Here is a 16,715-nt window from a genome sequence, read left to right as displayed (position 1 = left end):
TCTAACCTTGGCAACTTTATAACTTGTGGACTTCAACTCCCAGAGTTCCTCAGCCAGCAAAGCGCTGGGAGTTGAAGTCCACCAGGCTTAAAGTTGCCAAGGTTGGAGACCTCTGCTCTAGAACAGGGCTGTCGAACTTGGGGGCCAGATGCATCATGTGCTGGCCACACCCACACCTGGTTTAGCAAAGGGGGAAAAGGTTGTTGCCATGCAAGAGTTTGACATCTCTGCTCCAGTCATGAAATTCAATTATTTTTACTACCAGTTCTGTGGGCATGGCTTGGTAGGCATGGCGTGGCTTAGTGGGCGTGGCTTGGTGGGTGAGGCAGGGGAAGGATACTACAAAATCCCCATTCCTACCCCACTCTGGGACAAGCCAGAGATGGTATTTGCCAGTTCTCCGAACTACTCAAAATTTCCGCTACCATTTCTCCAGAACCTGTCAGAACCTGCTGGATTTCACCCCTGCTCTGTTCTAGAACATCATCCCTAGATTGGACCCCATTTTGACATTCTTTTACAAGACCCTGAAGACCTGATTCTGCCAACTGGCCCAGGGACCCCAGAATGGGATGGAGCTCAACAAGTGGCTTATTTGATTGAATGATTATTGTTGCCAGGCGGTAGTGCGCTATTGGCTTTCTTTGCTTCTCTATTGAGTTTTTTTTTTTAAAAAAAAAATCTTTGTAAGCCACCCAGTGAAACTGAGAATGTGTTAGGCTGCCATATAAATTTCAATTGATCAATCAATAAATAAATAAAATGTGAAGTGTGTGGGTTCCTCCAAGTGCAGGCAAGCAAGATTAGTGGTGATATAATAAGCGATGCAGTCCCTTCCCTTTGTTTAGAATTTCAGCAGGGTAGCAAATCGATCACAGTTTGTGGGTTCATTAAAAGAAAAATAAAATGCCTTAGCAGATATATTGTGGTCAAGTTTTTCATGGACTACAGCCCATCCTTTTTTTAAAAACAGTAATAATGGGAATAGCTATCCTTCTCAGAATGTTCTTACTTCTGTCAAAGTGGTCAGTGATTCAGGAAAACAAATGTTCTCAATAAAAGTAGGAAAACATTACAATTCAACATCCTCTAATCCAGGAGTCTCTAACCTTGGCAACTTTATAACTTGTGGACTTCAACTCCCAGAGTTCCTCAGCCAGCAAAGCTCTGGGAGTTGAAGTCCACAAGTCTTAAAGTTGCCAAGGTTGGAGACCCCTCAAAACTGGCTGAGGAACTCTGGGAGTTGAAGTCCACAAGTCTTAAAGTTGCCAAGGTTGGAGACCCCTGCTCTAATCAACTATAAGTCTGTTTTAGGGTTGGTGAACCTTTTCGGCACCAAGTGCCAAAACGGGAGCGTGTGTTGTGACTCCAGCCCCTGAGCCTATCCTCATGGAGGAGGATGACTCTGAGAATGATGGGGAGGAGCCGACAAGGCCTCCCTCTCCAGAATCCTCCTTTCTGGCAACACCCCAGGTTCCAGCTGCAGGCCAGGAGGAGGAGCTGACAAAGCCTCCCTCTCTAGGACCCTCCTCCCTGGCAATGCCCCAGGTTCCAGCTGCTGAAGATCAATCTTGGATTGATCCCAGGCAGCGTTGAAAAGACAGGCATGCACAGCAAAGGAAGAGGTGTGGCAGGCCCAGAGACTGCTGAGTCACTGAGCCACACCCCACAGGGGATAAAAGCAGGTGGAGTTGCCATCTAGCCCTTGTGACGGACAAAAGCTTCAAAGTGTGAACTTTGCATCCGCTGTTTTGGAGTTAAAAGCCTGGGTTGTGTAAAGGATTCTTCTGTGAGCTCTTGGCTGCCCCGGCAACCAATTACAGACATGTGGGCTTCCATCTCCAAAAGAGATAAGGAACTTGGAACTTGGCAGGCATTTGGACTGTAACTGCCAAGTCTTCTGTCCACGAGGGAAATCCAGGTTGGTTGAACAATAAAGGACTATTAGACACTCACTTCTGCATGAAGTGGGGAGGGGGACAGAACAGCGTGCTTGCGCGTGCTGGAAACTAGAAGAACAGCCTCCTGGTGTGCATGCACGTGCTAGAAAGATGAAATTCTGGATTAATGCACACCAGCCACCTGGTCTTCCAGTTTCTGGTGCGTATGTGCACAGGAAGACCAGCCGGCCAGTGCGCATGCATGCACTGGAAATTGGAAGAGCATCTGCCCAGTGCGTGCATGTGCACCGGGCAATTGCTCTTCCGGTTTCTGGCTCATGCATGAGTACCGGCCAGCTGGTCTTCTGGTTTCTGGCGTGCATGCATGCGCGAAGACCAGCTGACCAGTGCGCATGCACATACCGGAAACGGAAGAGCAGCTGCCTGGTGCACAAGCGTGTGCGCACCAGGCGGCTGCTCTTCCAGTTTCTAGCACATGCAAGCATGCACGCATGTGCACGCTCCCATTTCAGCACCAGACATGTGAAGACCAGCTGGCCAGCGCACTGGAACCTGGAAAAGCAACAGGCAACGGCTCGCATGCCCGGAGAAATGGCTCTGTGTGTCACTTCTGGCACGTGTGCCATAGGTTTGCCATCACTGGTCTAGTTGCTTCGTTAAGGGACCCAGCTTTTAGAATTCGGTTGGCCTAACCCTGAAATATGATGAGTCTCCCTTTGAGCTGAAATAATTAATTATGATTAATAAATATTTTATTTATAATGAAAAAAATTATTTTAGTTTGTAAAGGTGGTAACAGCACTGCGTGCATCCTAAAGCTAAATATATGGGATGTGAACACTTGTATGTTTTGGAGAAAAGTAAGTGCAAATCTGAAACATTAGCCAAAGCTCTGATACCCACCTATTCAATAAATTCCTTCCCATTAGTTTGTAATAATCCTGTAAGAAACTAATTTGGGATTAGCTTCCGTGTTCACCAAGGATTGAATAACAGAACAACAGAGTTGGAAGGGACCTTAGAGGTCTTCTAATCCAAACCCCTGCTCAAACAGGAAAGCCTATACCATTTCAGACAAATGGTTGTATAATCTTTTTTTAACAATCTCCAATGAGCAGCCACAACTTACGAAGGGAAATCATTTCATTGATTAATTGTTTTAAGTGTCAAGAAATATATCCTTAGTTCTGGGTTGCTTCTCTCCTTGATTAGTTTCCATCCATTCCTTCTTGTCCTGAGTTCAGGTGCTTTGGAAAATAGGTTGACCATCACTACCACCACCCGCCTTCTTTGTGGCAGCCCCTGAGATATTGGAACACTGTTATCATGTCTCTCCTAGTCTTTTCATTAAGCTAGACATTGATCAAGGGATGGTCTACCAAGAATGGAATCCTTGCATATGGGACATCGATGCCCTGTTGCCAGATCAATAACCTTCTCTTTGTACTTCTCCAACCCTCTTCTTTCTGATTCACCCAAAACTCAATTGTTCACAAGTTCAGTTTTGTTTGAAATGTACCGTAACGGAGGATGCTCGAAGGACTTGCTGAACATCTACCGGCCACATGGCACCTATTGTTTGGCTGAGTCCTTTGACAAGCCAACCTGATCCAACAAAGCAGGAAAGAGAGAGGTGGCGGGGGGAGGGGAAGGGAGGGAATCCCAATGAGTTAATTAAGGGTGAATTGTCTATGATTTCCTTTTACCTTGCATGCTCTCCTGCATCCGTCTATGCAATCCAGCTGCCTTTTGCCCCTCGTGCCAAAATGATTAATGGGGGGAGCACAATGAGGTCAATTAGCTGGGGTCCATTGGAAGCTGAAAGGTGGAGCGTGTTGCTTTATTGAACACTTCGTTTGCACTCCAAACCCTGACCCGGGCTATGGTGATTTATTACCAGGGCTGTAGCCTGATCATTCTACCTTCAGCCCTTTACGTTGGCTCCAGCAATCAGGGTCTTTCTGTCGATTTTTTTTCCCCTTCTCTTTTTTCTTTTTTTTTGGGGTGTGTGTGGGGGGGCAGGGGGAATAGAACTCTGTGTCCAACCTCAAGAGAAGAGAAAGAGACAAAAGCGGCTGATTATTTTACACTGCGAACAGATCCGTTTTCCTTGCTCTTCCTGATTAGAAATTAGGCTGCATCTCCAGAAAATAAGCCTACAACTTGGTTCTAGTGTGCTAAAGCAAATCGGGATGGCAGAGATAGGAAAAGTAGTAGGATTCAAGGACAGATCTTCAGATGCCCAGAGTCTGCTGAATGGTGTGTGTGTATATGTGTGTGTGCATTACTATACGTTTTAATACAGTCCTTCCAAGGTGCTAATGCTGAGATCCTTCCACTGTTCCCAGTTCTACAAAGAAAACCTTTATGTCTTAATTTAAAAAAACAACAACACAACACCACCATACTGGAAATCCAGTGGGCAGCTCCTCTTTATATACACAGGGTCTCAGGTTCAAGTTTTGCCCCCTTCAAATTAAAAGGATCAGGGAAGAAACACTCTTAGTTGGAAACAATGCAGAATTTTCTAGCCAGAATAGATTATACTGGGCTAAATGGAATAAGGAATAAGGAAACAGTACAGAGGTGGTACAGTGCTTAGAATGGGGTTTGGCAGGCTAACTCTGCCCACAGCAGGAGTTTGATCCTGAGCAGCTCAAGGTTGACTCGGCCTTCCATCCTTCTGAAGCCAGTAAAGTGAAGATCCAGATTGTTGGGGTCAATGTGCTGACTCTGTAAACCACTTAGGGCTGTAAAGCACTGCGAAGCAGTATATAAGTCTAAGTGTTATTGCTATTGCTATGCCTCTGAAACAGGGATGAAATGCTCCTGGTTCGGAACAGATCGCCCGATCCGGTAGCAATGGTGGCGGGTGGTTCGGAGAACCTGTAGCAAAAATCCCTGCCCGCCCCCCCCCACGTCCAGCTGAGCTGTGCGATCATCAGAGGTTTTTTTGTTTTTTTACTTTTAAAAGCATTTTTTCTTCGGCTGAAAAAATGCTTTTAAAAGTTAAAAAAAAGCCTCTGATGATCACGCGGCTCATCTGGGATCGTCAGAGGCTTTTAAAAGCATTTTTTTCTACAACCTAACTCTACACTACTAACTAGAGCATACAAAACATTTGCCAGACCTATTCTTGAATACAGCTCATCCATCTGGAACCCATACCACATCTCTGACATAAGTACAATAGAACGAGTCCAGAAATATTTTACTAGAAGAGTTCTTCACTCCTCCAAAAACAACAAAATACCTTATACCGACAGACTTGAAATCCTGGGATTAGAAAACTTACAACTCCGTCGACTTCGACATGACCTGTGTTTAACACACAAAATCATCTATTGCAATGTCCTTCCTGTGAAAGACTACTTCAGCTTCAATCGCAATATTACAAGAGCAAAAAATAGATTCAAGCTAAATGTCAACCGCTTCAAACTTGATTGCAGAAAATATGACTTCTGTAACAGAGTTGTTACTGCTTGGAACTCATTACCTGACTCCATAGTCTCTATTCAAAATCCCAAAACCTTCAACCAAAAACTGTCTACTATTGACCTCACCCCATTCCTAAGAGGACTATAAGGGGCATGCATAAGAGCACAAAAGTGCCTACCATTCCTGTCCTATTGTTCTCTTCATTATATCAAATTAATATAGTTGATGCATATTTTTTTACTTTTATATATATATATATATTCTTCAAGATATGTTGTTTTATCTATGACAATTGTTTATGTATACTGTTGTGACAAAAAGAAATTTTAAAAAAAATCTCTTTGGCCGAAGAGGTTGTAAAAAATGCTTTTAAAAGTAAAAAAAAAAAAAGTTGGCCACGCTCACCCAATCACATTATCCCCCCCAGTGGTACAAAGATGTGAAACCCACCACTGCTCTGAAGGCATGAACTAAAACTGGAGGAAAGTCTATGAACTATGATCTCTCTTTGCTCCATGCATGCTGATTCTGGGTCCAACTGTTATTCACTGGCAATGCTCTAATGCCAGTGTTCTTATCTCCGGTAGCTGCAGTCCGAGATCTTCATGGATTGAATGGAGAGCTCTAACCTGAAAAGCTTCCTAGAACTTGAACGTGTTTTCACATCTGCATCCCAATGGACAGCACAACCATGACAGCCTTCTGCAAACGCTGCACATCAGTGCGTGTCAGTGATGTGCAACTAAAGGAGGCTCCAGTTGAAGTACTCGGTGTTCTCTGCTTCAGATTAAAGCCAGAGAGAACACATTAACATTGCAAAGTCTTCTTAGAATCTTCAGACTTCACACTCTTAATGGAAGTGCCTTCTAGCGTACAAAGAGTTCAGATTATTTTCTTGAACCTCTTACATGCCTTGAACCAAACTGTTTACAGCTCAGAAACTTGGCTGCTTTATGTCTATTAACTATTACACGGAGCTTTTCTGAAGGACGTTCAGTGCTATTGAATCACAGATACGATCCAGTTTGTCATTTAACGCAGGGATCACCAACCTTTCGGACCTCAGGGACCGCTAAATTCATAATTTTAAATCCCACAGACCACTGATATGATCTGCCTAATGACCTGCTGGATGGGCGTGGTTAGGTGGTCATGTGACTGGGTGGGCATAGTGAATTCGATCACTTACCTTGAGGGTGCCTCGCCGGCCTCTATTTTCCCCTCCCAGCCACTCCTTGCCTCCCCATCAGGCTCCTTAGGGCCCCAATAAAAAGCAGTTGTTGGAGCTAAGCAGCCACCATGAGAAAGTTGGCAAAACAGCTCAGTTCAAATTGGATCTGACCTAGAAGGAGGCTCAGCAGAAGCACCTCACTGAAGACTATGAGCATAGGCTTTCCAAGCAGAGGAAAGACTCTGTACCGGTGCCTGGTACCAGTGCCTAAAGGCTCAGTGGGCTGAGATGGTCAGCCAGTTCCAGGCCATGATGCAGTCCCACTGGAACAAGGTCCTCCGGCTCTTCGCCACCAGCGGCACTTCACTCCAGCCTTCGTCCAAAGCCCCACACCAGGAGGTCAAAGCAGACCCCAAGTTGGAATTTCTGCCCCCCTCTGACCCACACAAAAAGACCCCAAAGAGGGAGACTCTTTGCAGCAACACAAATGTTCATTGCACATATCTGTCCCACGGGCCGTAGTTTGAGGACCCCTGATTTAGTGCAATATAAAAAAATGCAAATAATGTTTCTGCGGACCACCAAAATTTTCTCACAGACCACCTGTGGTCCATGGACCACCAGTTGGTGACCATTGATTTAAAGGACACTAAAACTAGGAATGGGACAGAGGTGGGTTTCAGCAGGTTCTGATCAGTTCTGGAGAACCAGTAGCAGAAATTCTGAGTAGTTCGGCGAACTGGTAATAAAAATTCTGACTGGCCCCCCTATTCTCTGACTCCCAAGTCCCAGCTGATCGGAAAGAAATGGGGATTTTGCAGTAACCTTCCCCTGGAGTGGGGAGGGAATGGAGATTTTACAGTATCCTTCCCCTGCCACACCCACCAAGCCACACCCACAGAACCGGTAGTAAAAAAAATTTGAAACCCACCACTGGAATGGAAGCCCTTATTTTAGATTAGGGGTGTCAAACTCAAGGCCCAGGGACCAGATCCAGCCTGATCAGTGCTTTTGAACTCTAGCCTGGCTCCCAGTTTCTTGTGTCTGACACTAATATTTGTAGCAGAAGCAATGTTGCAATGTTGGTAGAACTGTGATACCAAATATTATACTTGCTGGACTGAATTTGTGAAGTTTGGGTCAAAGGGAGATGGAAACCCGACCAGAATCTCCAAAAAACAGTTCTTCTTACGTCTTGAAATTTGTCATCCTGTAGACAGTTATTAAACTACTATACTATTTTTTTAAAAAGCTGCTTTTCCATATGGCAAGGATAGGGAAGAAGGAGGGGAGGGCGGGAATCTGTTTCTTATTGGCATGGTTTTGCTACTCATTATAATTCCGCACCCAAAGTGATAACATTATCACATCTTTTAAGTGGGTGACTTTTGTGCAAGTGTAAACATATTTCACGCTGCAAATATGTTTTGTGATATAAGGATATCACTCAGAAGAAAAGCAAGCTGTGATCGGGGACCAGAATATATATTTTTTCCTGGTAGGTATGCTCTATAGATCTAGATGGCAATTAGCACCTCGTCTTATCACCCCAATTGATTTTGGTGGGAATCGGGGGGGGGGGGGAAAGTAAGAAAATCAAAACTATTTCCCCATATCCCAAAGAAATATCTTGGCTCCTCAAGAAGACCACATTTCTGGTGCTTAATGAAGTGTAAGAAACTCAGCACAGCAGAAGTATTTGAAATAACAATCCTTTTCCCCTTTTGGGGTTAAACTGCAATCCAATGGCAACTGAGAGATTATCCGAGGAGCTAAAGAATTGTTCAGATTTCTCCCCCTCATGTAGAGAAAACAGAACTTGTAATTTATCTCTTGTCAAGGGTCGTTCTTTCCAAGATTAAGATTCTTTTACCTCAGAGGTGAGACAGGGAAGAATAATTCAAATGAAGACTTTGCCTCCATGTAGCGCTGTGACTTAACAGTAGCTAGGTATAGAACAAGGGTGTGAATTAAGCCTTTGTGACTCAAGCTTCCATAAGTGATTAAGTGCAAGGCTAAAGACAAACCATTACAGCTTGTTTAACAAATTTTGGCTAATATTTGTCATGGCTTGGCCCTTTCTCCAGAAGACTATAGTGAAGGTTCCCCAAGAACACTGCCTTGGGCGTTCCCCAAGGCAGTGTTCTTGGACCAACACTCTTCATATTATACATTGATCTCTGCGACCATATTAAAAGTAATTGTGTTCTCTTTGCTGATAATGTCAAACTATTTAACACTACCAACAATACAGCTACCCTTCAAAAAGACCTTGACTTTGTGTCAGAATGGTCTAAAACCTGGCAACTCCAAATCTCAACCAGCAAATGCTCTGTCTTACACATTGGAAAAAAGAATCTAAACACTAAGTACAAACTTGAGGGACATTATCTTACAGATGACCCCACCCTGTCAAAGACCTTGGAGTCTTCATATCCAATGACTTAAGTGCCAAAGCCCACTGCAACTACATGGCAAAAAAGCATTAAGAGTTGTAAACCTAATCTTATGTAGCTTCTTCTCCAGAAACACTATACTACTAACCAGAGCTTACAAAACATTTGCTAGACCAATTCTTGAATACAGCTCGCCTGTCTGGAACCCATACCACATTTCAGACATCAATACAATTGAACGTGTCCAGAAATATTTTATAAGAAGAGTTCTCCACTCCTCTGAATACAACAAAATACCTTATGCCACCAGACTTGAAATCCTGGGTTTAGAAAACTTAGAACTCCGCCGCCTCCGACAGGACCTGTGTTTAACTCATAGAATCATCTATTGCAATGTCCTTCCTGTTGAAGACTACTTCAGCTTCAATCACAACAATACAAGAGCAAAAAATAGATTTAAACTTAATGTTAACCGCTCCAATCTTGATTGCAGAAAATATGATTTCAGTAACAGAGTTGTTAATGCTTGGAATACATTACCTTACTCTGTGGTCTCTTCCCAAAATCCTCAAAGCTTCAACCAAAAACTTTCTACTATTGACCTCACCCCTTTCCTAAGAGGTCTATAAGGGGCGTGCATAAGAGCACAAACGTGCCTACCGTTCCTGTCTTACTGTTGCTTCATACTTATGCTTATGTGTGATATTGTGACAAATAAATAAAATAAAAGGTCTGAGTGAAGGTCTTCCCAACAGATCACTGAGTCTACTATCTAGAAAAGGGCTCAAAATGCTAGGATAGAGTTTCCCAACCTCGGCAAATTTAAGACATGTGGACCTCAGCTTCCAGACTTCCCTAGCCAGCTTAACCAACTGGGGAATTCTGGAAGCTGAAGTTCATGTCTCTTCAAGTTGCCAAGGTTTGGGAAATCCTATGTTACAGTTAGAACTTTGCCTAAAGGTGGGATCTGGGCCTACCCATCCCTTTCCTACCATTACATACCTCTGCATGTTCTTCAATGTTGTCTCACTGTCTAGTGTTCTTGAGCCTTAACTGGGTTTACCTCCTGCCTCACTGAAGCAACCAAGTTTGCCATCCTTCCCCTACCTTGAACATTTCTGAAAATGGTAGATGTCAGCGCGGTGTTTTGGATAATGCACATCCATACACACTTAGAAAAGGATGCTTGTTAAAAAAAAACAAGACCTTTTCTGCAAGGTTGTGTGTGTGTATGTGTGTGATCAGCAGAGAATCACCAGTGCCATGAATAGTACTTATTAATAATTAATACAACTGGTTCCAATTAATAGTTCTTTGTGTGTTTTATTATTGAATTGTATTGGTTTTTAAAATTAATGTGGATGGTGCGCATTGTCTCCACTCCTGGTGGACTGAGGCAATAAATAAAGGTCGTGAGTAAACAAACAAACAAACAAATGTATTTTTATGCCTGCTAAATGTGTCAGTTCTATAGCTCCCCACTGGTTTTCTCTTTCTTAAAAGTCTCTAACATGGTCTCAAAGGGTTATGCAAACTTCTTGGATTTTATAGTAGCAAGAGAATCCCGGGTATGATCACATGTTATATGGCATTATTTTTCAGTGTATTCATTATCTTGGGAACAAGCCCTCAGCTGGTGGAAAATAACAGGACCCAGGGGGTTAGAGGAAAGGAAAAAAACAAAAACCAACAGAAGTATAGTTCCATTGGTTCCCCCAAATTCAAGGCTTGTCTTCTTCTTTTACTTGAAATTAAAACGAACTTTTAAAAAAGGGGGAAAATTAGCATATGAATAAATAAAGTGGTTCTCTGATTTCTGGAAGGTTGAATTTTCATGAATTTCAGCCAAGTTAGGATAATAATTAGAAAATGGAAGAACGGGTACTCGAATAATGTTAAAGAGTTAAGAGTACTTTCTAATGACCAATTTTTCTGTCGCGCAAGTCTTCTGCTTCAAAGGGAACCAGGACTTTAGCCTTTGTGCTAATTCATTTTCCAGGCATTAGAAGAATTGATGTTTACTTCTGAACAAGTTAAAAGCCATTTTTTTCCCCCTGGTCAATAGAAGAAGCTGGAGAACTTGTAGCCTATTAGAGCAGGGGTCTCCAACTTTGGTCCCTTTAAGACTTGTGGACTTCAACTCCCAGAGTCCCTCAGCCAGCAAAGCTGCTGCGTAATGGAGTGAGCTCCTGTTACTTGTCCCAGCTTCTGCCAACCTAGCAGTTTTGAAAGCATGTAAAAATGCAAGTAGAAAAAATAGGGACCACCTTTGGTGGGAAGGTAATAGCGTTCTGTGTGCCTTTGGCGTTGAGTCATGCCGGCCACATGACCACAGAGACATTTTCGGACAGCGCTGGCTCTTTGGCTTTGAAATGGAGATGAGCACCGCCCCCTAGAGTCGGCAATGACTAGCACATATGTGCGAGGGGAACCTTTACCTTTATGTCACCTAGAATCATAATGTTTGAGTTGGGCAGCCAATTCATGTGCTTAATAAACAAATAAAATGAACTGCATTGCACAAAACAAGGGAATACAAATGAAGGTATTTCGGCAGCTCCATTCAGTTCTTCCAACATATTGATTTAAAACCGGAGTTGTTTTTATTGGGGAATCCTACCAGAGAAAATTAGTAAATTTATCTGATTATACATGTAATTACAGCAGCAAGAATAGTTTTTGGGCAAAACTGGAAAGCAGAGAAAATACCTCTGGAAGGAGAAATTATTAGAAAAAATTTAGATTGTGCAGAAATGAATAGATTAACTTTGATGATTAAAGAAAGAGAGGATTCAGAATATTTTAAAATATGGGATAAATTTTACCATTGGTTAAAAGAAAGGTACAGATAAGCAATGGATAATTATGCAAGAAAATGATAATAATATATTTGTGGAAAAATGGTAATAATTCAAATTGAAGTGAAGAAAGAAGAAACAGCAAAATAATGGAGCCAGGAAGAAAACACCGAGACGTCACACAGAAAGGAATTGTTGATGCTTTAAAGGGGCCTCTGTGGCTCAGACAGCTAATGCAGTCTGTTATTAACAGCAGCTGCCTGCAATTAGTGCAGGTTCTAGTCCCACCAGGCCGAAGGTTGACTCAGCCTTCCATCCTTTATAAGGTAGGTAAAATGAGGATCCAGATTGTTGGGGGCAATAAGTTGACTGTATATAAATATACAAATAGGATGAAGACTATTGCTAACATAGTGTAAGCCGCCTTGAGTCTCCGGAGAAGGGCGGGATATAAATGCAAATTAAAAAAAAATTATATGTTTGTCTATAAAATAAAAAAACTTTACTAAAAAAAGAAGTTCTGCATTGACCTAAAACCTTGTGATTGTAGTAGAAGGAGATTGAAATTGGAGTGATGGGAACTGATTAGTAATGTTGACTGATCATACAGAATAACAGAGTTAGAAGGGGCCTTGGAGGATTTCTAATCCAATCCCCTGCCTAGGAAGGAGACCCTATACTAGTGATGGCTAACCTTTTTGCCAAAGGGCCGTAATAGCTCAGGCTGTTAGAAGCCTGTTATTAGAACACAGCAGCCTGCAATTACTGCAGGTTCAAGCCCGGCCCGAGGTTGACTCAGCCTTCCATCCTTTATAAGGTAGGTAAAATGAGGACCCAGATTGTTGGGGGGGGGCAATAAGTTGACTTTGTAAAATATACAAATAGAATGAGACTATTGCCTTATACACTGTAAGCCGCCCTGAGTCTTCGGAGAAGGGCGGGATATAAATGTAAATAAAAAAAAAAAGTGGGGGGAATGTGGGGGGATCGCATGCGTGTGCCCACAATTCAATGTGCCCCTTGTGCATGTGCACGCGACACCCCCCCGCACTCCCCCCGCTTTTGGCACGCGATGGCCCGGTGGGCCCCTAGGCCCATTTTTTGCCCTCCCCAGACTCCAGATTGGGGAGGGTGAAAATGGTCTCCCCCCCCACCCCCGGAGGCTGGAAATGGCCTATTTCCCAACTTCTGGTGGGGAAGGCCTGTTTTACACCCTCCCCAGTCTCCAGAGGCTTTCTATGAGCCTGGGGAGGGCAAAAACGGCTGTCCCCATCCCCCAGGGGCCCTCCAGAGGCCGGAAACGGCCCATTTCCTGACTTCCGGTGGGCCCGGAAGGCCCAAAAATCAGCAGACCAGCATGTAGATGCATGCTGGAGCTGAGCTAGGACAACGCTCGCATGCCTACAGATATGGCTCCGTGTACCACCTGTGTCACCCGTGCTATAGGCTTATCATCATGGCCCTATACCATTTCAGGCAAATGGGTGTCCCATCTCATCTTTAAAACCGCCCCCCACAACTTCTGGAGGCAAGTCCTTCCACTGGTTAATTGTTCTCACTGTCAGGAGATTTCTCCTTAGTTTTAGATTGCTTCTCTCCTTGGTTAGTTTCCATTGCTTTTTGTCCCGGCTTCAGGTGCTTTGGAGCAGGGGTCTCCAACCTTGGTCCCTTTAAGACTTGTGGACTTTGTTAAATTCGGGCAATAACGAGGCAGGAGACCAGGATAGTGACAACAGCTCTTTACTATATGGTGACCCAGCAGCCAGCGCTGGGAAAAACCTCTCCTTATATACAGTTTAGCCGGAGGCTTCAACCAATCAGCAACGTGCTTTTTTCCCGCTCAGTTTTCCCTCCAAAACTCTTAAAGATACATTACACTCCTTCCCTCCCAGAAAACACTTTGCCAATATTTACATTAAATTAACATCTTATTTTTCAACGTAATCACGCAAGTAGACTGGGCGTCTCCTGACTCTTTCGGACCTGCGCAATTCATTCCCTGGGAGTGAGTCGAGCTGACCGGAGGGACTGTTTGTTCCTCTCAGCTCCTCCTCTAGGCCATCCGGCCCTGGATTATTTGCAGAGTCGTCCCTGCTGTCTTCAGGAGGAGCCTGTTGGTGTCGCTGGACCCCCTGGAACTCAGATAAGTCCCGCGTTTGCCCCGGGGTTGAGTCAGCTGTGGATTCAAACATTGGGTAGTCAGGGCCTGTTTTCTGATTACCTGTATCGTTTTTTTTGGTCTATGTGGCGCTTCCATACCCGGCCATCCTCTATCTCTACTAGATATGATTTTGGTCCTGTTATCTCTAGGATTTTTCCTGCTAACCAGGTCGGGCCCTCGCTGTAGTTGTGTGCCCACACTAGGTCGCCTACTGCCATCCCTCTTGTTTTACCGTGTGCCCCTTTGTAACCGTCTGGTGTGTAGTTTGGGTTTAAACGGTCTAGTGGGCACCTAAGCTTCCGACCCATTAATAGCTCTGCCGGGCTGCGGCCAGTTGTTACACAGGGGGTTCTGTGTTGGACTGCTAGGAATGTCGATTTTGTTTGCCAATCGCCTGGCCTGATTCTGGACAATGCTTCCTTTGCGCTCGAGCGAAACGTCCTGCAAGGCCGTCCGTCGCAGGGTGGAAAGGCGCCGAGAGGACATGTCGGATGCCCTCCTCTGCCAAGTACCCCTCAAACTGGGTTGCCGTGAATTGCGGGCCGTTATCGGAGACTAAAGTGTCGGGCAACCCGTGGGTTACAAATAGGTGCCGTAGGACTGAAATCACGGCCTCGGCTGTCATGGATCTCATGAGAATGATTTCCAGCCATTTGGAGTAGGCATCGACTACTACCAGAAAGGTTTGGCCGTGGAAGGGGCCGGCAAAATCGATATGGATCCTAGACCAGGGCCCTGGGGTCTCTCCCATTCCCGAATCGGGGCCGTTGGGGTAGCGGTCTGGACTCCTGGCAGGCCTGGCATTTCCCTACCCTTTCAGCAATTTCCTTGTCCATTAAGGGCCACCACACATAGCTTCTCGCTAGACCCTTCATTCTCACGATCCCTGGGTGGCCTTCGTGAAGGAGATCCAATACCTTTTCCCTCAATTTCTCCGGGATCACCACTCGATCCCCCCATAGCAGGCACCCCCCTTGTGCTCAAAGTTCCCCACGTTTTTTTACAAACTCCTTAAAACGCTCGCCCGGCCCAGCTGGCCAACCTCTTTGTACCCCACCCATTACAGTCCTTATTGTAATGTCCTTGTCTGAGCCGAGCCACCTCTTTGGATGTGACTGGGCCAGAGTCCAAAGAGTCAATTAGCAGAACTGGTGTATCCCGGAGTGGGGTCTTGATAGTCTCTGGTAGCGGGCATCTGCTCAGGCGTCCGCATGCCCTAATTCCTTCCTGGCCGGTGTAGATTGAAATTGGAGTGATGGGAACTGATTAGTAATGTTGACTGATCATACAGAATAACAGAGTTAGAAGGGGCCTTGGAGGATTTCTAATCCAATCCCCTGCCTAGGAAGGAGACCCTATACTAGTGATGGCTAACCTTTTTGCCAAAGGGCCGTAATAGCTCAGGCTGTTAGAAGCCTGTTATTAGAACACAGCAGCCTGCAATTACTGCAGGTTCAAGCCCGGCCCGAGGTTGACTCAGCCTTCCATCCTTTATAAGGTAGGTAAAATGAGGACCCAGATTGTTGGGGGGGGCAATAAGTTGACTTTGTAAAATATACAAATAGAATGAGACTATTGCCTTATACACTGTAAGCTGCCCTGAGTCTTCGGAGAAGGGCGGGATATAAATGTAAATAAATAAATAAATAAAAAAGTGGGGGGAATGTGGGGGGATCGCATGCGTGTGCCCACAATTCAATGTGCCCCTTGTGCATGTGCACGCGACACACCCCCCCGCACTCCCCCCGCTTTTGGCACGTGGTGGGCCCGTAGGCCCATTTTTTGCCCTCCCCAGGCTCCAGATTGGGGAGGGTGAAAATGGTCTCCCCACCCCCACCCCCGGAGGCTGGAAATGAAATGAACTATTTCCCAACTTCCGGTGGGGAAAGCCTGTTTTACACCCTCCCCAGTCTCCAGAGGCTTTCTATGAGCCTGGGGAGGGCAAAAACGGCTGTCCCCACCCCCCAGGGGCCCTCCAGAGGCCGGAAATGGCCCATTTCCGGACTTCCGGTGGGCCCGGAAGGCCCAAAAATCAGCAGACCAGCGTGTACATACATGCTGGAGCTGAGCTAGGACAACGCTCGCGTGCCTACATATATGGCTCCGTGTACCACCTTTGTCACCCGTGCTATAGGCTTATCATCACAGCCCTATACCATTTCAGGCAAATGGGTGTCCCATCTCGTCTTTAAAACTGCCCCCCACAACTTCTGGAGGCAAGTCCTTCCACTGGTTAATTGTTGTCACTGTCAGGAGATTTCTCCTTAGTTTTAGATTGCTTCTCTCCTTGGTTAGTTTCCATTGCTTTTTGTCCTGGCTTCAGGTGTTTTGAGTAGGGTCTCACCTGGTCTTTAGACTTAGGATTCAACTCCCAGAGCCCCCCAGCCAGCAAAGCTGGCTGAGGAACTCTGGGAGTTGAAGTCCACAAGTCTTAAAGGGACCAAGGTTGGAGACCTCTGCTTTGGAGAATAAGTTGACCCCATTCTTCTTTATGGCAGCCTTTCGAGTTTGGGAATATTGCTAGCATCAGGAGTGCAATACAGGGGTGAAATCTAAAAATTTTCCCTAAGGGTTCTGTGGGTGTGGCTTAATTGGTCAGTGTGGCTTGGAGGTCAGATGACTGGGTGGGCGTGGCCAGTGGTGGGATTCAGCCAGTTCGCACTACTTCGGGAGAACCGGTTGTTAACTTTCTGAGCAGTTTGGCAAACTGGTTGTTGGAAGAAAGCATTATGGCAGAGAACCAGTTGTTAAATTACTTGAATCCCACCACTGGGTGTGGCCAATAACAATAAATAATAAAAATAACTTTGTAAATAAAGTTATTTTTATACAAAACAATAAGAGGTACCA

Source organism: Ahaetulla prasina, chromosome 9 (genome assembly GCF_028640845.1).
Source record: "Ahaetulla prasina isolate Xishuangbanna chromosome 9, ASM2864084v1, whole genome shotgun sequence".
NCBI classification, from domain to species: Eukaryota; Metazoa; Chordata; class Lepidosauria; order Squamata; family Colubridae; genus Ahaetulla; species Ahaetulla prasina.
This window is presented reverse-complemented; position numbering follows the sequence as displayed.